Source organism: Enhydra lutris, unplaced genomic scaffold (assembly GCF_002288905.1).
Source record: "Enhydra lutris kenyoni isolate GAN:26980312 unplaced genomic scaffold, ASM228890v2 scaffoldscaffold11, whole genome shotgun sequence".
Taxonomy (NCBI): Eukaryota; Metazoa; Chordata; class Mammalia; order Carnivora; family Mustelidae; genus Enhydra; species Enhydra lutris.
Window position 1 is genome coordinate 39,906,340 of NW_019154095.1, and position 27,839 is coordinate 39,934,178.

Consider the following 27,839-nt stretch of genomic DNA (forward strand, 5'->3'; position numbering starts at 1 on the left):
AAAAAAAAAGAAGAAGGAGACTAGATTGGTAGAGAAAGGATTCCAGAGCTGACTCAGTCTGTGGGGATGAACACATTCTTAATTCCTAAAGTAGGAATTTAATCATTGAGACTCAGGGGCCATTTGAATGTAAAGCAGTGACGTTTATGGGCTGTGAATGGATTCATCAATCCAAATGGTGGTCGAAGCCAAAATCTGAGCAGAACACTTATGCGTAACCTTGTTGGATCAAGTAAGCTGATTCAACATCTTGGGTGTTGAGTTGTCTCAAAAATGGTTTTCCTTTGAAGAGAGTATGTTGTTCACTCAAGTAATTAAAAATCTTGAGGATGTTTTCCATGAATATCCTTTGGGAATAGAGGAAAATTTATCCAGCTGCTCTGGAATTATCTTTTTGTCTTCTGAGAATGAGTCTGAACGAATACTTCAGTCATTATTAATGTGGAACAGAGACCATGAGAATACTTCTTTAGACTTTTCATTCAGGACCGATGCCTTCATGTTCATGTTCTGGGAGAAATGAGGTAGGAGTAGTTGTAGGAATTATAAGCTTTTTGGATTCTTTCCCACTCAAGACAGTGACCTCAGGAACTGACTGTAGAAATGATTTGCTCACTACCTGGACTATGCTTTCTTTTCCATCCTTTCAAGATGGTGAATTTTATTGATGGCCACAGGGTGACTAGTGAGTATTTATACCTTCCATCAGTGTGAGGCAGGTAGGAGGCGGGTGTTGGTCCTTTATAGAACCTTCCGTGGCTGGAAGTCATGAGGAGGTGTTTGTTTGACTTGTGGTGATGGTCCAGCTCAGGGTGAAGAGGCATGGGAGGCACCTGCTTCTCTAGATTCCTTTCCCTTTTCTCTGTAAGTGACTGTTTGATTATTCTTGGGGCAAATGTCATGCCAGGGTGAAATGGACAGATATTACTGTTTCTCCTAATCACTTAGGAATGAGGGTCAGAGGATAAATGGAGGAGCTTTGAATAAAGCTGGCCATGTTTATTGATTTCATCTAGATGAACTGGAAGTCTTTGAAATGGCAGCAATGCATATTTGAAAGGGATGCATGGGTCCCGGAGGATTTGTAGACTTCATTTAATAGTCTTGTTCATGACTTGCTGGAGTTGGAATTCACAGGAGAATCATTGGTTGACAAAAATACATCAACAGGATCAGTGTTTTCTGAGATCATTTGGTCTAACATCAGTATTTTGCAGAAATAATAGCACCTTAGAGATCATGTTGACCATCTCTGTGTTTTGCAGATGAACAGAAAGAGGTCCAGAGAGGCACAGTGACTTATCTAGGATGACCCAGCTACTTGGTAGAATTCCATTGTTAGGAACGGAACTCGGGTCCATTGTTTCTGTAATGCGTCATCACAAGGCACCATGGCTAGCTGGCAGGTCATTTTAGATGCCCCTACAATGATGCTACCTAAATTCCTGCCCACTCTCAGGTTGTTTAGCATCTGGTTATGGCCGTCCTGCTGTGTGCTTGGCACCGTGCTCAGGGCTAGAGGTGCATCGATGAGAAGACAGGGGTGTCTGACCTTAAGCAGCTCGCAGTAGAGTGAAGTACAAAGCAGGGAATGTATTGTCAAGCTGTGGCTTAATGACATGTGGGACATCTTCCTGGGGATAATAAGTTCTCGGGGTCCACTGTGAGGCCAAGGGGATTGGTTTTTATTTCCTGTTGACTTGACAACATCAGAAGTGGAAATCACGGCAACCAGCTTCGTGGGTCCAATGGACTCTAAATGCTCTCAGCTTCATCTGTGCATATGCAGCTATTGGGTTAAGATGCGAAATCTTTTGTTCTCTGCACTTCAAATCCATGCTTTTTCTGGAGAGACTTGGTAAGAATAGTTCTAGAGGAATTTGTTTGGGGACACAAATGAAAAATGGGATTGTTTGTGCCAAAGAGAAGTAAGATGTGGATATGGGTATCATTGTAGCTAAGTCGGGGGTTGAAAAATTGGTTTTTCAGGTAAAATAAGGCCCATTTTATCCTGGGAATGCAGAAGTGGGAGAAGGTTAGGAAGAAATCCACTCTGTGCTAAACACTATTTGAAGCACTTTATTTGTGGAATTTTTTTAGACCCATGCAATTATATTTGAGGAACTGAGATTTTTTTTTTAAAAGATTTTATTTTATTTATTTGGCAGAGAGAGAGAGAGATCACAGTAGGCAGGCAGGCAGAGAGAGAGGGGGAAGCAGGCTCTCTGCTGAGCAGAGAGCCCGATGCGGGGCTTGATCCCAGGACCCTGAGATCACGACCTGAGCCGAAGGCAGAGGCTTTAACCCACTGAGCCACCCAGGCACCCAGGAACTGAGATTTTTATCGATGAACTACCTCAGGGGGTTAGATCACTATGACAGGCAGAACCAGCATTTGAATGTAGGTCTGTTTGTCACAAAAGCTCCTACTTGCAAGACTGTCACTGTACCTCTGTTAGTACCAGGCATTACATGATGGCAGGCACTGTCGTTGCTTCTGTGTCCTCGGATCACGTAGACTCCCGGAGCATAGAGATGGTACTTGACATAGTTTTTCAGTGCATCCCAAGGAGTATGTAGCACAGTGTGTAGGCACAGTGGGTTCTCTGTGCTATGCATGGAATGAACAAATGCAGCCACTTAAAAGTCAATAGGCTTAGTAAACAAGTGGGTTCATGAATGGGCTGGTTGCCTTCTAGGATCTTTGTATCTTCATGCAAAGCTGGCCTTGGAGAAACTGAACAGATAACCCACCCTTAGAAATCTCTTACTGTGATTTGCAGTTCATAAGCATGCCTGTTTTTAACTATATTCCTGTGTGCTGTTTGCTTTGTGTTTTCTTAAAAGCTACCTATAAACAAATTATATATTCATAATCTTGTGGCAGGCTGGGTGGATTTAATAGTCAGGAATGCTTCCAACACATTAAGTGTTCTTGAGCATAATAAAAAGGAGGACTAATTATCTAACTGAAAAGATTATAACAGAGATGTTGGACATCGACTTAGTGGGATTTTTGACAGCAGCAAGAGTGTTTAGGAAAAGACAGCTCTGAGAAACAGCAAAGATGAGTGTTTTGAACCGAGTTATTTTATTAAATCTGTGGTGTGGGTGTACCTATAAGAAAGAGGACAGGACTAAATAATGCATGGAGTGTCTGGGGTTGGAGTGGTAATTTGAAAGTACGTGGCTGGTGTTCGCAGTTGGAGCCTGTGAGGTTTTACATTTAATGACCATACCTTTCCCGGAGCCATCTGTCTCTCTCTTTAATAAGCAATATTCCTTATCAGGCCTGATTTGTGTACATTGATTACACCATTATACTTGTTAAATATTAAAGCATTTTTTCCCCCTTGTGTGAAGTCTAATTAGGCAAAGTGTTCAGCGCAAGCCTGGCGTTATCATTCAGAATCACAGTCTGGTCATTACCTGCGATGTACCTCAGGTTCCTGATCATTTGTCTTTTGTTCCCGCCCCATCCCCCCCTTCTATCAGAGTCCAGTGTAACAAACATAGTGCCTGGAAGTTTGATGAGGTGTTCAGCACTGTTGAGCTGTTAAGAAGGGCCCTACATAAAGATTACGAAACCTCTTAAAAATGAGTGGAGAAATTTATTATCTATAGTTTGCTTCATGAGTCAGGCTTCTGAACAGATATGTCTGATAAAATTAATTTTACTAAATTAAAGAATCTTAAAATAGCTCGAAAGGATAAAAATACAAGTTACAATGATGTTTGGAAGAAGGGAAAGCCAGTCAGTAAGTAACTGCATCTCCTACATACTTCTGATAAAAAGAATTGTCCATCTCAAGCCACTGTCCCCAGAAGGGCCATGTGGTAATCCATTATGATCCTTTTCAACTTATTTCTTCTGTACAGACTAGCTCAAAAATTTATTTGCATCACTGATTTAATAGTAAGCATTTAATTAGTCCAGGGCCCAAAATAAGATTATTAATCACTCTGATATGTTTGGTAAGTTGTCTCACCTCATTTTGGGACAACCGCTGTAATGGATGTTGTCTTTTTTCTTTTTCTTTTTTTGAGGTCTTCATAGTACTATCTCATTTATTGTTTAAATTTCTAAAAAAAAAAGATCTACATTCTACCGTGAGCGTGTGCAAACACAGAGGCACATGTGTGCTCACGTGTGATCGGGGCTGATGGACATGAACCCATTAGGAATAGGCCCAGGTTATTGCTTGGTATTCTCAGGGGGAAAAGCTTTCAAGACATAAGTTTCATGTGATGTATGTTATCAGGCAAATAGGTTTTTCTCTCTTAGGAGCCCCGGAGCTCATGTTGGGGTTTTTGAAAGTGCCTTTATCCCTGTTCAGTTGCAAATAGCAGTGGCATTGCATTGTGGGAAGCAGTCTGAGTATCTCCTTAATGTGAGAATTTATTCTGAGTTGTTTGTGAGTATAGGCAAATCAAAATGATCTTTGGCTCTGGATTAAAATACAGATACAGAGATCAAAGAATGGAAGGAACTTAAAGATTTTCCCGAACTTTTCTGCTTCCCAAATGGGCAAGCTGCCACTCAGAGAGGCGAAGGGGTTCAGCCAAGTTCACATGGGTATTAGCAGCAGGAACTGGAGCTCTGTTGTCCCACCGCATTTTCTCTTCAGGACAGTCGGAGACCCTTGGCAGAGGATGACGACTGGACCATTTCCCGTTTCCCAGGCCCTTCACAGGTATAGGGTGCCCTTGGCTTGGGTAGGTTAGAAAAGGTCTGAAGGAAGGATTGCTGCTTTACAACCAGCTGAAGACAGAGAGCCTATAATCTGAATCTATCTGGGGTTACAGAAGAATTTACATTTTATGTTTGCTCATTGGTATATTGCTAGAAACTGAGAACTCAGAACCAACGCCTGCCTTTGAGCATCTCGGCCTTCAGTGGGGAGTCAGCAGAAGAGGAGACAGCTGTCCGGGGACAGCCAGGGGAAGGTCAGCTGCCACTGGGCCAGACTGGGGCCCAGCTGGAGAGTCAGGTACTCTGTTTCAAAGGCCCAGAGCCTGCTGTTTTCAGCCTGTGATGACCATTATCAGGCCCCAAGGAAGTCATCAAACCCCAGGCCCCAAGGTTGAGGCAGACCCAGCAGGCACAGGGGTTAATTTATGTTGACGAATAATTACGGAGATGGTTAATGACAAGGATGTGGGTCAAGCACGTGGGGTCTGAAGCCTAGTGTGTTTGGGTTAACTATCTGCCACATACTAGCTGTGGAGCTTAAGCAAGTTACTTTACCACTCTGAGCCCCACTTGTTTTGTCTATAACACGGAGTAACAGCAAATATTTATATTATACTCACTACGTGATAGCTGCTGTCTCGGAGCTTTAGGGATATTCACTCATTTAATCCTCACAACAGTGCCATGAGGTGGGAACTACCATTACTCCCACTTTACAGATGAGGAGACTGAGACCTAAGAAGGTCAATGTACTGCTCAAGGTTACACAGCTATTAAGGGTCAGAGCTGGGGTTTGGATCTTGGTCTCTGTTGCTCTTTAGGTGCTGCCTATCACCAGGATGAAGACTTTTTGTGAGGATCAAGTGGCATAAACATATAAGTATCAGCTGTCATTGTGAGTTATAATAAAGCTAATATTGCCTTAATTACAACCATAAAATCTACACGATCAGCATCTTCTTTTCCCATAGACAGGCTCCAGAGAAGCCAGATTGTAATCAGAAAGTTGCTTGGACTCTTACAAAGATCATACAGAGGGAATTCAGGAGACTTTATCAACTGTCGCTACTGCTCGGGGTTGGTATCACCAACATAGAGTCTGCCAATGGGGTCCACTCGCTTGAATTTCTGGCCAGGACTGTCTCAGTTCCGGGGGCTTGCGGACTTTCTCTGCCCCATGTAGCTGTGAGCTACCAGTGAGCACCTCTGTAATATTTTCCCCGACACTTGTCATCCAGACAGTTAAGAAGGTTAGATATGCTAAGGGCATTGTTCATACTGCAGAGCTAACTGCCACTGCAGAAGTCTCTAAGAACGACACCCTGATGCTTCGAGGAAATCTTTCAACCACTGGTGGAAGTCATTTTTTGACCAGCTTCCTCCATTTTGTGTCGAGTTTACAGCCTGATTCTCAGAGAGCAGTCTTCTTTCCAAATTACTTTGCTGTGGAGTTTATATATTATTTTGTTTTTGTTCTTTTACATCGTAGGCTATGAATAAATGTATGTATATGTAATGTGTGTGCACATTTTAACTTATAATCATAAAGCGAATAACCACCAGATAAACATCTAGAACGTTCTCTTTGAAGCCCCTTGCATGTGCTTGTTGATCACCATTTCCTTCCTTCATCCTGCCCCCACACCCACCCCAGGGATGAACGCTCTTCCAAATATTGTTATTGTTTCCTTGCTTTTCTTTACGGTTTTACCACAAATGTGCATCCCCCCGTAAGGCATTGTTTTTGTCATAAGCAGCTGAGTTGGAAAGTTTGACTAATGCCTCAAGATGTACTAGATAGAAGTGACTATAAAATACGTTGTGAGAAAGAGCAAAATAGGCATTTTCAAAGGAGATATCTGAACATCGGGTTCACAGCTCTTGAAAATCTTCTTCACTCTGAGGGTATATAAAGCATCGATACAAGATTTGTAAGGAGGATTTATCTGGAGAAGCCACTGCTGTGAGTTCACCTCACCCCCTTTTCCTGGAAGAAGCATGAGGTGGGGGAGCTGTTCCTCAGCCCCATCCTGGAGAGAGGTCGCCCAGGGAGCTGGGAGCACAGCGGACTGGCTCTGACTCTGGTGAGATGTTTTGGTGTTGGGCTGAGTGGGGAGCAGCTGCGATAGGGCTACCCCCAACTGCCAAGTTTGTTGGAGCGATTGTGCGGTGTTCCCATGGACCAGATGTGGCCCATGCAGGGATGGAGAGCCAGCCAGGAGCTGTTCGACCTCCGTCCCAAGTGGCACAGTCAGCAGAGAGAGATTATCAAGTGAATGTTAGGGGCTTGGGTGGGGGTGGCAAACGAAGGACTTCAATGCATCACTTATATCACAAGGATTTTGAGGGGAGCCCCTGAAGAACCCACAAAACTACCCATAAGAGACAGGGAGTCGGGTTTAAGTAGCTACTAGTTCAGAGAATGCAAAGCCCTCTGTGCTGGTGAGGGTACGTTTGCCTGCATATAAATGAAAGAACAATGGTAAAGAAAATTAAAGAATAGAAGTTTATTTCTCTCTTACGTAGAGTAAGTCAGGACATAGGCAATTTGTGGAAAGGATGGTGGCTCCATACAGTTAGGAGGAACAAGCCTCCTAGTTCACTGCTCCCATGGCCCTGAATGTGTCCTCAGACTCATGGTCGGGGGAGCTGCTAAAGCTCCAGCCATCACGTCATGTTCCAGGCAGCTGGAGGAGAGGAAGGGCAGAGGAAAGGTCTGCTGCCCTATCTCTTTTAAGGATCGTTTCAGAGTATACCCCCATCGTTTTCACTTGTATCTCATTAACCAGAGTCAGTCATGGGTTCACACCTTGCTCGGAATGAAGCCAAGAAATCCAAGCTTTTGGGGCAGCAATGGGCCCAGCTTAAAGTTGGGATTCTTTTTGTAAAGACAAAGGGGCTACTGGGCATTGGGAGGCAGCAGCGGCCCCTATCACTTTGTTTTAATGGCAGTTGAAGTCAAGTAACAGCAGCTAGCAAGCTGGAAGTGGGTTGAAAAGATAGAGGCCGGCAGCCTGCCTATACACATCCTAGCTGGGGGTGTGGGGTGGAGCAAGAAGTCTTTTTTTTTTTTTTTGCCTTACTGAAAGGGTCCATTAATATATCGACCTTTACATTTCATTTCCTGAATCACAATTGTGTTTTGTGACTTCAACTAAATTCAGGACTTTGTTACCTGGAAGTGGCAGAGAATTATGGGGCCTGCTAGAATTTCCCTTGAGTAGCAAAGGGAAAATATACCCCCGAATAGTATATGAATTTCAACTTGATAAGATTTTTTTTTAAAGATTTTATTTATTTATTTGACAGACAGAGATCGCAAGTAGGCAGAGAGGCAGGCAGAGAGAGAGGGGGAAGCAGGCTCCCTGCTGAGCAGAGAGCCCGTGGGGCTCAATCCCAGAACCCTGAGATCATGACCTGAGCCGAAGGCAGAGGCTTTAACCCACTGAGACACGCAGGCGCCCCGATAAAATTTTTAGTATACATAACCACTATGCCTTTTCCATACCTAAAAACTTAATAATCAGCCTTCAAAATCACCTAATACCCAGACCATATTTAAGTTTTTCTTATTTTGTAACTGGTAATGGATGTCCAGCAGGTTCACTATGGTGATCATTTTGCAATATATACAAATATAGAATCAATTATATTGTACACCTAAAACGAATATAATGTTATATGTTAATTATACTGAAAAAAATGCATACTCTAACCTAGTAAGTCTGCTTCTAAGGATTTATTCTTAGGAGAGCATCAGACTAGTATGTAAAGATACAAGTGTAATGTAGGAGAGGTGTGTGGGGGATGGGCGAAGTAGGTGATGGGGATTAAGAAGGGCACTTGTGATGAGCTTCAGGTATTGTGTGGAAGTGTGGAATCACTACATAGTGCACCTGAGGCCAATATTACACTGCATGTTCACTAACAGGAATTTAAATAAAAACTAAAAAGAAAAAGATATAGGTAAATCATGTTCATTGAAGCCTTATCTATAGAAAAAAATTCCAAATATCAATCAATAGGGAATGGTTAAAACATTATGGTACCACCTGAGAAAGGAATTATTAGGAGTCCTTAAAAATGGTGATATAGATGATTACTGATGTGAAAATATGGTTAAAATACATTGATGAGTGAAAAAAAATTTTTCCCTATCTCAAAAAGTATCTGTTTCTTTGAATCTCATTTGCAAAAGCTGAGCGTGTGCGTTAGCTGTATTCCAGATGTGTGGAAAAGCATGCACGGATTAGCATGTGGTGTTCCTCTATCAGCAGAAGGACCTAAACCTCTCAGCACACACACTCCCTTATGCATTTCCTCTGTTAAATATGAAAAGTCTTTTTTAGGAATTGAGGAGGAGGTTAGTGAAAATCCTTATCGATATAAAGCATCGTGTGTCACACAGGTGCTGACTCTTCAATCAGAAAGCTCGAGACAGTGCAGTCTGACTTGGTGGTTATCTTGGACAGGGAATTGATTTATTCTTAATAATGGAAAGTACAGGTCTTTGAAGTGAGAAATAATAGAATCTATTTTACGCTTAAATAGAATTTCACATTGACCATTTGTAGAGCGTGGCCTTCAGATGCGATCTTGTGATGGTAACATGCTGTAAGGAGCATGTTCCAAGTTGACAAGAATGCTTTGTAAAACTGTGTATTTAGAATATATGGATAAGATTGTTTTAACTTAAGTCAGATTTACTGGACACCTTCCATAGGAAGCACTGCCATGTGAAACAAAAGGAAGAGAAAACAGTGAGTTTGACAGGCTCGCCTGGCCTGATCTCCTCAGTTCTGTCCAGATGTTCTACTTTTTGTCAAATTCTGTGATTAATCCTCAGAAATCCTCTTTCGCTTCTACCCTATTCCCCAATAGGTCAGTATGAAGCGGGGTTAAGAAGTACAATCATTTGAAAGTATAGGTACTTCCCTTTTCAGTTATTACTATTATATTCTCTTAATACTTCCAAAATGAATTTGAGATGTCTACATGATCTACTTTCAGAAAGAGCAAATTAAGAACAACAACAAATCCAGTACAAAGTCATGTCACCAAACTTTTCTTCATAGGCTGCAGTAATATACCGGTATACAGATTGAAATTCATACAGTGAGGTAGTGTGTTTCACAGTGACATAATTTATAAAGATCCGCATATGTAACTTTTTTGCAACTTGGTCTATTGCCAAAAGTAAAGTGTCTGTGAATACTTCTTGCTTTTGATATCTATTGTGAACTCTTGAACCTTGACATTATTTTTGTTTATTCTTTTAACACATGCTCATCAAGTCTTTGCTATGTGCCCTGCATTGTCCTCATGCTGGGGGGAAACCATGTAAAGACACAGCTGCTTTTGATTCTAATTTCAGGGTCAGGGAAATTTCGTATCTAAGTGAAATGAAAGGTCAACCACTGGCCAGTTAGGATTTGTTTTCACGTTCTAGTTTTCAAGAGATGGTACTTGAGCCCAGCAGCTAATTCTGGGACATGTTTTATGGCAGCTGACAAATAGGATTAACTACAATAGACAATTATTGATCTTAAACTGGTGTGTCCTGTAGAGACACTCTTAAAAACTCTCTGCTTTTTTACTTTAGGAAATTAAAAAGAGTCTTTTTGAGTACAGATTTGTTAGTTCATATCCATCAAAGGCAGTAGGAAGAATACAATTAGCCATGGTAGTAGTTTATTTGAAAACATGTCATTTTTAGCACACTAGTTTCTAGAAAAGGGAGATCTGAGTCAAGCTAGGTTGATCCAGATTGTAATGTTAGCTTACATTACCTGATTCTTGTAACTTGGAAGGTTAAGAATGGATTGTAAGAAAGGGTTTGGCAAATGACACTTTTTAAGAGAAACCGTCTTGTTTTCTGTGCGCTATCAATGCCTTACGGCCATACAGAATTGAGTTCCAAAGGTAGAACTGTGGCATATCCTAACAACTTGGTTATTATTTGACTCAACATTTTAATTTATTTTTTTAAATTTATTTTAATTTTATTTTCTGAACTATTCACCATGGCAATAATTTAAAAGAAATTCTTAATATAAAATTATAGAGGATGTTGACAGGTAAATATCTGTTGTGTGTTGATTAAGAATTAAAGCCTAAGCAAGAGTTTTTTTTTTTATATTGTGGTAAAATATACATAACAAAAAAATTTATCATCTTAACCACTATTATGCTTATTTTTATCACAAGTTAGTTTGAGGCACTATGTTCTAGCTAGCCTGATGGAATTTCTTTTTCTTCTTAAAGAATTTTCACTAAAATATGCTATTTATGTTGTTGTGTAATGAGTTTATTTTCAAAGTAATAGTTTCAGACATTCTCCATTTTAAACTGGTAAATGTTGATAAGTGAAATCTGCATAAACAAAAGCTCTCCGGGGTCCTGAGTGATTTTTAATGGTGCAAAGGGATTCTGAGACTCGAAGGCTGGGGAACTGCTCTCGGTCTGTAGGAATTTCTTATGGAAAGGTGGCATCACATGTTCCTTGGTTTTTTAAGTCGTAAAACTGTGTGTCACAAACCCCCGTCTTGAGAGAGGTGATGATTCCCTCCTGGAAGGAAGGCCTTCCACTTTTCCACCCTCCCTAATCCCAGGGTGGACTCTTGGCAGGGTTAGTACCCGGATGTTTCCATGTGTTCTGCTCCTCCTCTCAGAGCTATCTGTTCAAAGTACCCCCGAGCTCTAGAATGTGTCCTGGTGGCACAAAGAATGCATGAGGCCAAGTTCCCGTCTGTCTGAGTGTGGAGCATGAGAGCTGGTTTCAGCTGTCTTGGGAACTGAGGTTCCCAGTTAGCAAGGACGTTCTGGCCAGCGACAGTTAGGGTGTGGTTTGTAGGATGGTTAGAATGATGGAACACAAGAATTCCTTCACTGTTATTGACAAACAAATACCAGCAATTTAAAGGACATGCTGCTCTAGGAATACAGTCAGAGGGATGATCAGATACCGTCTGAACACTCCATGGCCGGGTGGGCTGTCACTCTTACTGGGGAGTCTATGCTGCTCTGGTCACTGGCTGGGCCTGGGAGAGACAGTTGCCAGGTGGACATACGTCCAGGGCTCTGCACACAAGGATGGTCGGTCGTCAGCTCAGAGCAGTGACCTAGTTATTCCCTCCTGTGGGTCCATCTTACACATTTTACTTTTTGCTCATTGCCCCATCCCCCACCTTTCTGATTGGGTAAAGTCCATTCAGAATAGCAGCCCACTTCAACATTGTAATTCCACCCTCAGCATGGATGTGATAAAAGTTTAACAATGCGGTACATTTCCAGTCATCTAGCACAAGCAGTTTCTCTATTAGCAATTTGATTGGAAGTCCTCCACTTTGCAGATTCTTAGTGACTGGATTTTCAAAACCCTCCACAGCCTGCCGGGGGCTATGCCTGGATCCACATGTCCTGTGACCTAGTAGTTCTGTCCTGGGTCTTCATAATCCTTTGCTTGGTTTGGAGCATTCAGATATGGGAATGGTGCAATTGTGGGTCTGAAGAAGGGAGTGTGACGACCCTCAGTGTGCTTTTGACCTTGCATTTCTCAAGGAAGGGGCTTTCAGCTTTTCTAGAACCGCAGCAGATGAGAGGTGTGATTGCAGGCTAGGGGATTGCTACGTATTCCGTGGCCATCATCAGGAAGGCTTGGGAGGGTTCATCTAGGAGGTCTCCAGTCTGGTAGGCTTCCCCAGCCCCCCCACCGTGAGGTTTCCCCCTCTGCACACAGGGGGCAGCAGTGACATCAGCACCCCAGGCCTGCTCACGTCATCTGAGCTCCCTCCAGGGAGTTGAAGGATATTGGGGGATCAAAATGATGTCATTTCCCAAGTGCAGACTGTTGGGGATTTCTTTGTGGGACACGGTTCAGCTCTTCTTCCTCACTGCTGTGGAGTGAGGAAGGGGGCCCAGGAGACCTTCTAGGCTCTGGGTAGTGTGGGATCCCCCTCCTCTGTGAGGTCAAGACAGAAGACAAGGAAGGGGGGAAGGTCTTTCCTTCACATTCTTAGGTATGTACCCTGGCCTCCTGCAGGAGGTTGTTCCTGGGCTGGGTGGCTGAGGAGAAAAACAGTGCTAGCTTGAAGAGAAAGGAATGAAAGCCCATCAGTTTGGGTTGGTAACGCCCTCCGCCCTCTGAGGTGAAAGGAGCCTGTATCCAGCCATAGCTAGCTAGCTAGCTCTCAGATATAGAAGTCTCTCCTCAGCACCCTGGGTTGGCCAGTCTGTTTGAATAATTCTGGGAGCAGCAAACCCCTGATTTACAAGGCAGTGCATGCTGAATCTGGGTGGCTCAGCTGGAAAGTTTTCCATAGTTTCTACCCATCCGTCCTCAGTTCTGCCCCTCAGAGGCACGAAGAAAAGTGGACAGGAATGGGTATCAGTCTGCACAGAAGCACTCTCTGGAAATATGCGCCCGGTGATGTGACAAGCAAGCAGGCAAACGCACACATGAATCAAGGAGCAGAGACTCCTCTTCACCTCCGTGTGTTATTTTGTGTTATTTAACTCCCATGGTTTAACAGCCCAGAGGCTTCTGAGTATGTGCATTAGTTTTTAAAAGATATTACTTTCCTTCCTTGTGACAGTGGTACATTTCAGCTCACACTTAGCGGAATCCCATAGGTTGAATTTAACTGGCTTCTACCGTGATGGAAACATCCATGGGATATTTTGTAAAAAGGAATAGAGGAAATTTGTGTTAATTGCCTTGGGGAAATACACTCAGTTTCAAAAAGAGAAGGAGCCGTTAAAAATTTTCCCTTAGTAAATATCATTTAGTAACATGACATTTGTAACCAGTGACTCCTCGGGAACCTGGGGACTTGCTTAAAGGACAGTTTTAGTTTAATTTTTTTACTTCACCTTCTGGAAAGACCCCAGTTCAAGGTTGGTCAAGTCTCCTGGGATCAAAGAACGGGTTAATTTTTTCCACAGTGCAGTCATACACACCTCAAAACATTCCAGAATTTTTTTTGTAGAAATTGTAAGAAAGTATTAAAACTTGAGAAATGAATTAACAAGCCACCTTTTTATGCAGTGGCAGCGTGGCCCATCGCTGAATGAATAGCACTTTATTCCATGACTGCATAAATCGTAGGCGGAGATGTAGAGCTAGCGTGTGGCCTCGAACTCAATGAGGGTGTGTGTGTGTGTGTGTGTGGACTCAGATCAGAACGAGCCTGTGCAAATAAGGTGGAAAAGTCCCACCTCAACTCCCAGAACCCCGACACAGAAGAATTTCGAATAAGTCTCTATCTTCAGCCCACACAGATGTGTTTAGGCATTTCTTCAGGTTTCTTAAATAGATGGTTCTCGCGATGGCACTGATAATTCTTGTTATACGCAGAAAGAATGCTCGGTATTTGAGCCTTCGTCCTCGTTCACTTTTCATTTGGAGGGCTGACTAGTAGCCGTGTTGTTTCTCTAAGTCAAATACCGGAAATACAACTGTAAAAAATGAAAGTGCTTTTTTTGAAATAATGTAGAAATTGTAATGATTTCTATATTCCTTTGTGCTGGTCACTGTCGTGTTTTACACAGACTCATTCCCTTAATCCTCACAGCGGTGCTCTGAGGCGGGCGCCACACAGGCTTCATCTTACAGAGGACAAAGCTGAGGCGTTGACTGGCTGAGTAACTTGCCAGGCCATGCCTCTAGTTCATGGGGGAGCCCAGGTTTGAGCTCTGGCCGCCTGTCCTGAGCGTAGACTTGAACCACTGCTTGACGGAGCCTCCTAGAGTGTAGCTAGTCGAGTTGCTGTCACCATCCTAGAGACATCTTGCTTCCACTAAATTAATTAGGAGAAGGCCAGGAGGTTACAACAAAGAGACTCAAAAATCATTTTAGTGGCTTAGGAAATACAAGTTTTTATTTCCCTCTCATAGGGTCTGAGGAGAGCACTCCAGGTTCGCAGGGGAGTTTTGCTACATGGAGTCCTTCAATGACCCAGATTCTTTCCAGGTCATTGCTCCTTCCTCTTAGAGACCTTATCATGTATACGATGGGAGCTGGGTGGTGGCAGCGCTCAAATTCTACCCTCTGGGAAGGGGAGGAGAGTGTGGAGGGGCTGACATAGCTTCTGCCCTCAGGCTTCCTAGGCCCAAGCGTGGCATGCAGGACTTCTGCACATCTTCCTCTTGAAGAGAACTTAGTTACCCCTACCTTGGTCACATGGCCACACCCACCTGCAGGGAAATATGGGATATGTGGTCTAGCCAGGGTTTTAGGAGAAAGGGGAGAACAGAGTCTCCAACGGAGACAACCGACAGTCTCCACTATATGTGTAAAAAAGAACATAATTATCTTGATATATAATACATCATCACTGTAAGAAACCTGGAGAGTAAAGGAAATATTTAAAAAAGAGAAAAAAGTCACCCCTAATTCCACCAAAGTGGACTTTTTATTTCAAGTTGTCCACTGTCCATTCCTTCCCACAAGCCCTTTGATTTCCTTTGATTTCCTTTGATTTCCATTCCATCTCTTCTCTTAGGATGGTGTCTCATGGGATTGAAAAGCAGGTATCTTTGCCCTCCCCTAGCTCTGGGGGTAGGTGTGTGACCTAGACTGGGTCCATAGACCCTCTCTTCCCAACGATTTGAAGAGAGTGACAAGGAGATTAAAAATGCTGGGGTGCATTTATTCCTGGTGGTAGCACCGGGACCAGTACCTGCAGGTCTACCAGTGGCCTTAGTCCTCACGTACAAGCTTGGCGTTCAAGCTTTCAATCTCCTGAGCTCCCAGAATTGTAATAAAACCCACTTTGTTCGAGTTAGTCAGAATTGGTCCCTGTTGTTTGCAATTAAAGATCTCTGACTGACACGCTTGCTGTCTAGAGGAAGTTTCTGCCAATGTTTGTCTCATAATACATTTTACGTATTGTTTATATCATTTTATACCCATTTGAAATATAAGTGTTTTTCTATTTTACAAAAGTAGCTGGATAATATTAGATCGCATGGATGTTCCATATTTATTAAGGTAGTTAATAATTTTTTGTGTCTTAAAAACTTTTTTGAAAATTGTGCATCATTTTAGGACCAGAGGGCTATTTCATTTATTAAAGGTCCGGAATACTGTTGCATTAAAATTTACTTTTCATTTATCTTATAGTTTGTAACTATTTATAATACTTTTATTTATTTATTTTTTTTAAAGATTTTATTTATTTGTCAGAAAGAGAGAGGGAGAGAGCACAGGCAGACAGAGTGGCAGGCAGAGGCAGAGGGAGAAGCAGGCTCCCCACAGAACAAGGAGCCCGATGTGGGACTCGATCCCAGGATGCTGGGATCATGACCTGAGCCGAAGGCAGCTGCTTAACCAACTGAGCCACCCAGGCGTCCCTATAATACTTTTAAAAATCCAAATATGTCTCATTCATTTGCTTCTTTTTTTTTTTTCTTTTTGAGGGGTTTGGTAAGGGAGGGAGCAAATCTTAAGCAGACTCCATGCCCAGAATGAAGCCTGATGTGAGGCTCAGTCTCATCACCCTGAGATCTTGTCCTGAGCTGAAATCGAGAGTTGGATGCTTAACCGACGGAGCCACCCAGGCGCCCCCATATGCTTTCTAACACATAGGCAATTCAGGCAGGATTACTAACATTTTTGTTGAGAAATTTGAGGCCCCATGACTTTCCCTAATGGCCACAGAGTCTTTGAAAAAAATCCAGGTCTATTGGTGGCTTGTCTTGGGGTCTGTCTTATTTATTGAGCTGCCTTCTGAGGCCATGCTGGAGACTCTTTTGTTTTTTGGGCAGCCGACAGGCAAGGATTCTGATAGCTGTGCTTGGGAGAACTCACCCGGAGCTCTAACTGGTGTGGAGGGTTTGTTGCCCTGGGGAGATGAGGGCTGGAAGCATTAGCACCTCGGAGTTCTCCACCCTTTTGAAAATGGACAGTAACTCAGACTGTCCAAGGAAAATTCTGCTTGATCTGGGTCTGAGGTGCTTATTGGGTAAGAATGAAATCAGGGTCAAATTAAACAGCAGCAGTCGTAAGTTGATGGAGGGATGGGCAAAAGCAAGGTTGGAGTTTATGTGTCAGACGACCATAAGGAAACCCCGTCAGAGGCCCCAGAGGTCGGAGACAGGCTGTGGGTAAAGCTCCCAGCTTACAGAGGGTGAGCCTGGAGATCTGAAAAAGGGTATGTGGAGCACCCTCCCCCCTTCATTCACCCCCGGCCCATGCCATTCCTTGGACCTCCCTGAAAGGTCGTGACACAGGCACAACACACATACAGCCCACAAGGCTGTGGAACCTGAACAGGATAGTTTATATCTGTGCCTTGTTTTGAACTCCCTACACCTTCATTGCATATTCTCAGTCGTATTTATTGTTTGAGGCTATCGCAGTAGGCAGAAAAACAGCTTCCAAAAGGTGGCCACATTGTGGAATCTGTGAGTATGTTCCTGCAAAAAGAGTTTTGCAGATGTGATCAGGATTAAGGACCTTGAGATCGGGAGATTGCTCTGGATTATCTGGGCGGGGCCCATGTAATCACTAGTCTTAAATAGTCAGAGAAGGAGATGTGATGAGGAAAACAGAACTCGACTGGTGCAGCGGGAGAAACACTAAAGCAGCTCTTGGCTGGCTTTGAAGATGGAAAAAGGAGCCACTAGCCAAAGAAAGAAGGTGGCTTCTGGAAATGGAAAAGGGAAAGAAATGGATTCTTCCCTGTGTTCCAGAAGGAATGCAGCCTGGCTGACACATTGATTCAGCCCCCTGAGACCTGTTTTGGACTTCTGACCAACAGAACTGTAAAAGAGTCAATTTGTGTTGTTTCAAGCCACGAAGGTGGTGGTGATTTGTCACAGCAGCCACAGAGCCTTGCTCAGGTCACTGGAAATGGGGAAGCCCCAGGGAGGCTTCACGCAGAATGTCCACGTTGCGGGGGGAATTTAGGCACAAATATACCCCAAAGCCAGAACATCGTAGGGTTTTAGAAATGGGATATTTAAAGCCCATTCCCTGAAATAAATGTTAGTATGTTAGTACTTCTATGGATAGAAAAAAGCCTCTTACCCTTTAAAGAGAGACGCTTTGGTTAAGAGTGGAATTATATAGGTCAGAGCTCTATTTCAAACCAACTGTCTTTATTTTCAATAGAATTTGGGACCAAGACTGTTTATAGATCATGATATAGCCACTTGAATTTCCCAAAGTGTTTATAGAATTTTCTCATGTGGAGTATCATTAAATGGTGAAGGCACATCATTAAGCTTAATTATGAGCTTCTCAAAAGAGGCACTTTCTCCAAAAAGAATGTCACACGGTGTGGGAGGAGCTAATAGTCATAACCTCTGTATCCTTGAAGCATGACTGACTTCCTGCCCTGTGTTCACTCTCTCATGTATCCCAGCAGCATCTACTTGTTGGTGGTTAGTTTTTATAAATTCCATTTTATTATTATTTTTTTTACTCTTGCTAACCTGAGAACCACCAAAGTCACCTGCCTTTGAGGTTTGAGATAAACATGTATTCTTTCCCAGAATTTTAGCTGGTAGCTGGTTAGCATGAAAATGCTGGGACATACCATGTAGCTAATACAGAGCGCTAACGGTCGGGGTTTTTTGTCATTGGCAAACTTGTTTTTCATTAGTGTGTTGAAAATATTAAACACATACACGTATGATGTTGTTTTCAGTTTTATAGGCTTATGCTAAAGTCCTCCCAAATATAAGAACATGAAAATAAGGGAAATAAGAATTGGTCTTAAATTTTGATAGCCACCTGTTGGGCCTTCAGGTCAGAGTCCAGAAAACTGTGTCTTTAAAGAGGTGAAGAGTTCCCAGGACTTCAGCTAACATGTAGCCCATGGGCATAGAAGAGGCTTGGTCTCAGATGGAGACCTTGAAAAGGGAGACTCTTTTTTTTTTTTTTTTTTAAGATTTTATTTATTTATTTGACAGAGAGAGATCACAAGTAGACAGAGAGGCAGGCAGAGAGAGAGAAGGAAGCAGGCTCCCTGCTGAGCAGAGAGCCCGACGCGGGACTCGATCCCAGGACCCTGAGATCATGACCTGAGCCGAAGGCAGCGGCTTAACCCACTGAGCCACCCAGGCGCCCGAAAAGGGAGACTCTTAAGACAGACACTGGAACTGCCTCTCTCTACTTTGTCCCCAGAGCACAGATTTGTGGCAGGTAGTGACAGCCAACAAAATCTGTAGTCTAATTGCTCTGGAAAGATGGGTTGCAATGAACGCACCCACTCTTGTCCTGGTTTCCCCAGCAGCATTCTGAGGATTACTTGGCTTCCCATGTCACAGATCTTGCTATTTGGGAAAATACGCTGGTCCCTGGGATCACATTTCCCACTGCAGAAGAACTGGGGCTCCAATCATGGCCAGCTCTGTGGACTCGAGGGCTCTGCCCTTGCTGCTTTATTCGGACTTCTGGGTGTGCAAGGCGGTGTCCCACCACGTCTCTGGACTGCGCTGAATTCTAAGAGCCGAGCAGCCTCCTGTGGGAAGGTTGGCCAGGCTGTACCCGGTGGTCCCACACTCATGTCTGCACACTGCCCCAGTAACTGCCCCTGGGAGTGACGGGGAGAGGGCAGTGACCTGTGGATGGTGTTTTGTGGCCACATCCGCTTTTGCATCTTGGCTCCCTCCCTTATAGCACGACCTTGGGCATATCACTTGAGCTTGCTGGGCCTCAGTTTTCTTATCTGTGAATTGAGGAGACCGCTTCCATTTTAGGGTCCTTGGTACATAGTAGTGTTTAAGAAATTTAATTAGCTAAAAGTCACTGCAAGTAGCTCATTCATTCATCCCTTTCTCTAAGAACGCTCGCTGAGCCCCTCTCTGTGCCCCACACACTGCTGTGTCCATTCCTGGGAGAGAGCAGCCAACAGGCCTTGAGGCCTGGTTCGTTTTGCTGCCTTCTTGGCTTTTGTGTTCTTTTTCTCATCTGATTATAAAAAAAGAGTTAAATAGATACTTACCCAAGACCATTTGAAATGTAAGGATTCTAAGGTAAGCACTTAAACCAGACTCGGTCACCCAGCTTTAAATCATACACAGAGAAGAATTTGGTACAAACTTTATTTTTTCTTGAAGACTTACTGTGTGTTGGGAGCCAGCCTGAAGAGAGATACTCTATCACAGCAACAGTTTTAGTTTTAAATCTTTATATTGGTTGTGCCAGGGAATTTATTTTTATAGTTATTAATTTTTCTTTTGAAATTAATATGCTAAGGGATACATTTAATGATCCATAAAAATACTGACTTTATGTAAAAGAAACAGCTAAAGCCAATTAGCATATCTTAATTTGCATATGTAGTCCAGCTCATTAGATATAAATGTGTTTTCAATGTAACGCATGATATTTTTTGACTATGTGATGCAGTAAGAAGACATTGCTCTTTTCAAATTTAACCTATTGGGTGATAAACAGAATTTTGTTGACTTGTTACGGCCTGTGTGTTTAAGGTAAAATATTTTCATGGTTACTGATTGCAGAGTGAAAATGGTGCTTTCCCTAGTTTTTGGATTAGAACCCTTTAGTGTGTGTGGTGTTGGGGAGGCAGAAGCAGAGGCTGGTGAACTTGGAGCATCTGGAGGACCAGGGTTGAGGTCTCCAGGGTGTTGTTTACAAGGAAGCCCCAGGGGCCTCCAGAGAAAGGTACAGACTGAGGAAGATGGCTGTGAGAGCCAGCGACAGTCGTCAGCTTCAAGGGTGAGGTGGGATTTATGCCTCTCACATTGCCCTCTGTCAGGCCTGGCCTGGTGAACTTATGGCCCATTCCCAGTGGGCTGTGGTGCTTTTAAAAATAGTGTGTGAGGGACGCCTGGGTGGCTCAGTTGGTTGGGCAGCTGCCTTCGGCTCAGGTCATGATCCCAGCGTCCTGGGATCGAGTCCCACGTCGGGCTCCTTGCTCATCGGGGAGCCTGCTTCTCCCTCTGCCTCTGCCTGCCATTCTGTCTGCCTGCACTCGCTCTCTCTCCCTCTCTCTCTGACAAATAAATAAATAAAATCTTAAAAAAAAAAAATAGTGTGTGAATGGGGTGCCTGGGTGGCTCAGTGGGTTAAAGCCTCTGCCTTTGGCTCGGGTCATGATCTCAGGGTCCTGGGATCGAGTCCCGCATTGGGCTCTCTGCTTGGCGGGGAGCCTGCTTCCTCCTCTTTCTCTCTCTCTGTCTGCCTCTCTGCCTACTTGTGATCTCTGTCAAATAAATAAATAAATAAAAATCTTAAAAAAAAAATAGTGTGTGAACACGAAGTGGTAGGGTCGTGGGGGTGTGCAGGAAGTACAGAGCCACTTCTGGTCTGATAGAGCACAGTGTGGGGATGAAAGGTGGGGATGTAATTCCCCTTTGGAATTACAAATAAGTCAGGGACTTGGGGCCGAAGAGAGAGAGACGGGCCAGCATGCTCTGGTGGGGGGTGCAGGTCGTGGAGACGGAGGACTCACGGATGCTACTGCCAGGGAGACATCTCCCTGGCATCTCCCGTGTGGTTCATGGCCGCCAGCCTTGAATCTAGAACCCTCTGGGGGGCATTTCCAGTGGCCATGTTCCAGCAGGGAGGCAGAGGGCCGGCTGCAGATTTTGGTTGCTGTGCCTCAGGACCCCTATTTTGTGGCCCAGGCCGTGTGGTATCTGGAAAACAGTGTGGCCAACCCCTCGGTCTGTTTTTGGGGAAGTCCTGGCTGTCTAGCTCCTGAGGAGATGAGCCCCGAGAGCCTAAGGCCTCTGCACCGTGCAGGCCTTAGGCTCAGATTGCTTCTCCAACTGTTGTTGCGCTGGTATAAAACCTGCAACCCAGATCCTTCCCTCAGGAGCTGCTCCGCTGGGGTGTTCTTGGGCATGAGCCAGCAGCACCGGAGGCAGTCAGAGAGGGACGGAGGAAAGTTTTTCCCCTCTAGGCTCTGAAAATTCGCATTTAGGACTCTCAGAAAAAGTGGGTGAATGGACGGGAGAAGGGGAGAGAGTGGAGAGGGAGCGTCAGAGCGACACATTCCTGTGCCCACGCTGGGCACAGCCACAGTCCTCAGCCCTATCTGTGGAAGGGGAGCCACCACTTGGAAATACTCCTCAGACGCTCAGAGGCGTACAGACCCATCAGCAGAGATTTATTCTCTTGGATTGAACGGTGTTTCTGCAGATGAGATAAATGTGATATTTTAGTGTGACGTGGCCCAATTTCAATGCTTTTAGCTAGAAGCCATTTCTCCCCACTCTGAACTCTCTTTAGCGCCCCAGCTATGGCTCCTGTGCTTGTCACATTCTGTCTGGTATGATGATGGTTCCTCGGAGCTTCTTCCCTTGATAGATTATTACCATCTGAGGGCTGGGATCGGGTCTTACTTATCTCTCTTTCTGTCATCAAGCACACCACCTCCCTGCATCACTTGGGGAACTGAGTTTGGCTCCGTGTAACAGAAGACCTAAAAGTCTGGATTGAAATGTGGGGATTCCTTTTCCTCATTCAGAAGCAATGGCCCAGGACTTGGTGTGGTGTCTCCTCTGTGTCCCTGGTCCTCTGACTTTCGGTTCTTCTATTCTGTCCCTCGCAGGCAGAACGGCCCTTGGACCCCTGTCATTACATCTTCCGGGTAGTAGGAAGAAGAATGGGGAGGTCAAGAGACATAGGCCACCTGAGTGTGCTTCTCATTCTTAGGAAGAGGAGCACTTTCCTGGAAGGCCTCAACCAGTAGGCTTCGGCTCACATCTCACTGGCCAGAAACGGGATGCCCTTAGCTGCAAGAGTGTGTGCGAAATGAAGTTGTTTGTTTTCTGAGGAGGCTACGTGGCTGCGTGGAGCTGAGCGGGGTTCTGTTGGTAGAGGAAAGAAGACAGTGTAGGCAGCTAACAGTGCCAGGCACACTCCCATAGAGAAACAACTCAAATAAACATTTGTGGAATGAGTGGCTTTAACTGTAGACAAGAAGCTGTGTAGCCAGAGGCAAGAACAGGGTCTAGACTTGGTAACAAGACAGAGATTTTTTTTTTTTTTTAAAGATTTTATTTATTTATTTGTCAGAGAGAGAGAGGGAGAGAGAGCAAGCACAGGCAGATAGAATGGCAGGCAGAGGGAGAAGCAGGCTCCCCGATGAGCAAGGAGCCCGATGTGGGACTCGATCCCAGGACGCTGGGATCATGACCCGAGCCGAAGGCAGCTGCTTAACCAACTGAGCCACCCAGGCGTCCCCAAGACAGAGATTTTTGCTGAAGCCTGCTCTTACCGTCTTCAGTGGGTATTTTGAGTGTTAAACTTTGGCATTCATTGTCTTGTAGTTTTTCTTTTACTGACCCCAGTTTTACCGAGGTATAGTTGATAAATAAAATTGTCATACATTTAAAGTGTACAGTGTGCTGATTTGATATAGCTATACATTATGAAAAGCTTGCTACAGTCAGGTTAACTCACATCTATCACCTTACATAATTACCTTTTTGTGCATGTGAGAATGCCTGAGATCTATTCCTGTGGCAGATTTCAGAGATATAGTATGGTATTAAGAACTATAGTCATCGTGCTCTATCCTCAGAACTTACTCCTCTGATAACTGGAAGTGTGTTCTGTTTGGCCAACCCTTCCCTGTTTCTCCCCATCCCAGCTCCTGGAAACCACTCTTCTACTCTGTTTCTATGATATAAATTCCAGTGGTTTTTGTTTTATTTTGTTTTGTTTTTGATTCTACATATAGGTGATACCAGATAATATTTGTCTTTCTCTGTTTGGCTTATTTCACTTAGTAAAATGACCTCCAGGTTCATCCGTGCTGCTGCAAATGGTGAGATTTCTGCTTTTTTATGGCTGAATAATATTCCAGTGCCTGTGTATTTTACGTATTTATATATAATGTATAAATATATTTTTACATATAATATTATGTATATATATAAACATATAAAATACATACCACATTTTTTTGGTCCACTCATCTATTGTGAATAAGTCTGCAATGCAGATACCTTCAGGAGATCATGATCTTATTTTCTCTGGATATATACCTAGATGTGGGATTGCTGGATCATATGTTTTTTTAATTTTTTGAGGAACCTTCATTCTACTTTTCATAATGGCTGTACCAGCGTACATCCCCACCAATAGCATACAAAAGTTTTCTTTTCTTTACATCCTCACCAAAATTTGTTCTCTCTGTTTTTTTCATGGTGGACGTCTTAACAGATATAAGGCGATATCTTCTTGGTTTTTATTTGCACGTCCCTGATGATGAGTGATACTGAGCATCTTTTCATGTACCTGTTGACCATTTGTGTGTTGTTTGGAAAAATGTTTATTCTGAATAAACCTGAATAAAACCCATTTTTAAATCATGTTATTTATATTTTTGCTATTATAAGAATTCCTTATATATTTTGGATATTAACTCTTTATCAGATATATGGTTTGCAGGTATTTTCTCCCATTCTGCAAACCTTTTCATTTTGTTGATTGTTTTCTTTGTTGTGCAGAAACTTTTTAGTTTGATATAATTCCACTTGTTTATTTTTGCTTTTGTTGCCTTTGCTTTTGGTGTCATATTGGGGAATTGCTGCCAGGACTAAAGTCAAGAAGCTTTCTTCTTCTGGGAGACCTGGGTGGCTCAGTCAGTTAAGCGTCTGCCTTCAGCTCAGGTCATGATCCCAAGCTCCTGGGATCGAGCCCCGCATCCAGCTCCTTGCTCAGTAGGGAGCCTGCCTCTCCTCCCTCTGCCTGCTGCTCCCCCTGCTTTGTGCGTGTGCTCTCTCTCTGATAAATAAATAAAATCTTAAAAAAAAACCCACCTTTTTCTTCTAGGAGTTTTATGGTTTTAGGTCTTAAATTTAAGTCTTTTGTCCATTTCAAATTAATTTTTGTGAGTGGTGTAAGATAGGAGTCTAATCTCATTCACGTGGTTATCCTTTCTCTACTGAATATTCATGGCTCCTTTGATAAATATTGTCTGTATGTACTGTATGTATGTGGCTTTATTTCTAGGCTCTCTATACTCTTCCATTGGTCCATTTTATGCCAAAACTGTTTTGATCACTATAGTTTTATAATATAGTTTGAAACCAGGAAGTATGATGCTTCTGGCTTAGTTCTTCTTTCTCAGGATTGGGTCTTTTTTGGCTCCACATAAATTTTAGGATACTTTTTCCATTTCTATGAAAAGTGCTATCGAAATTTGGATAGGGATTGCATTGAATCTACAGATGGAATTAATTCTTCATATCTATGAACACGAGCTGTCTCCATTTGTGCCTTCTTCAATTTCTTTTGTCAAAGTCTTGTAGTTTTCAGAGCACAAATCTTTTGCCTCCTTGGTTAAATTTATTCTTAAGTATTTTATTGTTTTTGATACTGTTGTGAATAGGATTGTTTTCTTTATTTCAGAAGTTTTATAGTTTAGATATTAAGTTTTATTCTCTAACCCATTTTGAGTTAATCTTTATGTTTAGGTAAGGGTCTAATTTCATTCTTTTGTATATGGATATCCAGTTTCCCCAGCACTATTTATTAAAGAGATGGGCCTTTCCTCATTGTGTATTCTTGACACCCTTGACAAAAACTCATTAACTGTTATGCTTGGGTTTATTTCTGAGCTCTCTGTTCTGTTCCATTGATCTGTGCCTTTATTTTTATGCCAATACTGTACTTTTATTACTATTATTACTGTAGCTTTGTAACATAGTTTGAAATCAGGAAGTATGATGCCTTTGTTTTTCTTACTTATGATTGCTTTAGCTATTTGGTGTCTTTCCAGGTTCTGGATGAATTTTTAGGAATATTTTTTCTGTTTCAGGGAAAAATGCCCTTGGAATTTTGATAGGGCTTTGGCAAGTGTGGATATTCTTTTTGCTTTAAAACTTTTTATTTAAATTCAATTTAGTTAACATAGTGCATTATTAGTCTTGAGGAGTAGAATTTAGTGATTCATCAGTTGCATATAACACCCAGTGCTCATTACACCAAGTGCCCTCCTTAATGCCCATTACCCAATTACCCCATCCCCCCCATCTCCCCTCCAGCAACCCTCAGTTTGTTCCCTGTAGTTTAGAATCTGTTATAGTTTGTCTCCCTCTCTCTTTTATTTATTTGTTTGTTTATTTATTTTCTTATGTTTTCTATATTTTTAAAACTTAAATTCAATTAATTAACATATAATGTATTAGTTTCCAAGGTAGAGGTTAACGATTCATCAATCTTATATAATACCCAGTGCTCGTTACATCACATCTGATTTTATTTTTCCTTCCCTTCCCTCATGTGCATCTGTTTTGTTTCTTAAATTTCACATGTAAGTGAAGTGATACGGTATTTGTCTTTGTCTAATTGACTTATTTCGCTTAGCATAATACCCAGTATCCCATGCATGTTGTTGCAAATGGCAAGATTTCGTTCTTTTTGATGGCTGAGTAGTATTCCATTGTATATATATACCACATCTTCTTTATCCGTTGATCTGTTGATGGACATCTCAGCTATTTCCACAGTTTGGTATTGTGGGCATTGCTGCTATAAACAATAAACTGTCTCTTCAGATCATTATGGTTGTATCCTTTGGATAAATACCTAGTAGTGTAATTGCTCGGTTGTGGGGTAGTTCTGTTTTTAGCAAGTATAGATATTCTTGCAGTTTTCCTGAAAATACCATAAAGGAATGAGAAATTTTTACTTTTGGCCATATCAGGACTTTGGTGGTGTTTACTGCAACAGGATTAAAGTGCCTTAGGAATCCTTGTTGGTCATAACAGCAGCAGCAACCCGAGGAAATTGTGCTCCCTTCCAGATGTATCTTCATATGATGACAAATACCAGCATTTTAACTGCCTCTTGCCAACTTTGTATCATGGAGAATGTAGGATGTCTGTGCCAGGCACGGTCAGGAATGAATTCCACTCACTCTCACACATTCTCATCCTCCCTCCAAAACCAAATATGCACGTAGAAAGATAAAATAAATACAAGTTAGAAAGACAAATGAGTCAAAGAAAAAAATAAGGGTAGGGACCTATGATTTGAGTGAGGGCTGAAGTTTCAGTTAGTATACAAAATACATGCCATAAAGTCCTGTATATTTTGCTAGAAGTAGGAGACAAATTAAGCTCTCTGCTTTTTCGCAGTCAGCAGGTAAGAGGCCAAGAATTCCTTGCACAGTTCACAGTGTCCATAAGGCAAAGACAGTTCCTCCTGAGAAGCTCGACTCCTTCTGATCCTGGGAGATCTTGCAGGGTGAGAGGAAACCTGACAACAGCCATAACAGCTCAAGGTGGCGTAGGCTGATGAAGAGTTTGGGTTTTAGAAAGCCTAGTGAGGGAGGCAGTTCCTTCCTATTCTTGGCCTGAGAGTTTTGTGGGGGTGGTGACACTTGCAGAAGAGGCAGGGGTAGTTTGGAAAAAATAAGTCCTGTTTAATCAGAGCAGAGCTCTGTGTGGGTGCATCATGGAAGGCAATGTGGGCAAATTTAGGAATGGCTAAATGGCTTGGACTCTATCAGGTAAACAACGGCAAACTGTCAAGTGTTTGGGGGCAGGGAAGTGACATGATCAAAGCAGTGTTTCTGAAAATTACTAAGTGTTCATGATGGGAAAACATGGCATATGATAATTATCAGCTCATATAAAATAAAAACAGTGCCCTGATGGCAAGGAACAAGAAAAGAGAATGTGTTCAATTAGATGATTTTAAAAACACAGACGCATGTCCAGTGACCGAAGCACAGGAACTGTGCTCCCAGCATGGGGGTCGTACCCATTTGCTGCTGCTTCAGTATTTGGCTTCCACTTCGTAAACAGGAAAATGGATGAGAAATGAAAGCCTTTTATGTTTTGAACCTTTCAGGCATCCAAAATGGGGACTGTCGTCACTGAACTCTCGATCTCCGGGGAGAGAGTTTGTGGAGCCCTAGCCCATCACACTCCAGGCTGTGGCGGGGTGGACGGGGCAGGGCCTGTTATAAGCTCCTTGGCCACAGGGATATTTGGTGCCGGCCATGTAGCAACGCTCAAGGCTAGATCAGGGAACGCTTTTGGAGTTAAAGTGTGAGAAATTAGAAGTGGTCTCTTGCCTTGACAAAAAGAGCCTATAGGAATATAATATGGGTTCACGGTTCCTGAATGACCAAGCTGGGATTGGTGCTAACTTGGTCCCGATCAGGAACGTAGGGAATGGGGTTCTGGGACCTGGAGCATGCTAGCTGTT

At 43.0% G+C, this 27,839-nt stretch overlaps 1 protein-coding gene across 1 annotated transcript in view; it reads left to right on the top strand.

Moving 5' to 3' along the window:
- The first annotated feature begins 6,664 nt into the window (after positions 1-6,664).
- The window catches only part of LOC111144616 (chondroitin sulfate N-acetylgalactosaminyltransferase 1), a 323,544-nt gene continuing 302,369 nt past the window's right edge, over positions 6,665-27,839 (top strand). Inside the window, exon 1 of the mRNA XM_022499002.1 lies at positions 6,665-6,777. The gene's annotated coding sequence lies outside the window, so the exon portion shown is untranslated. The remainder of the gene's footprint in view (positions 6,778-27,839) is intronic.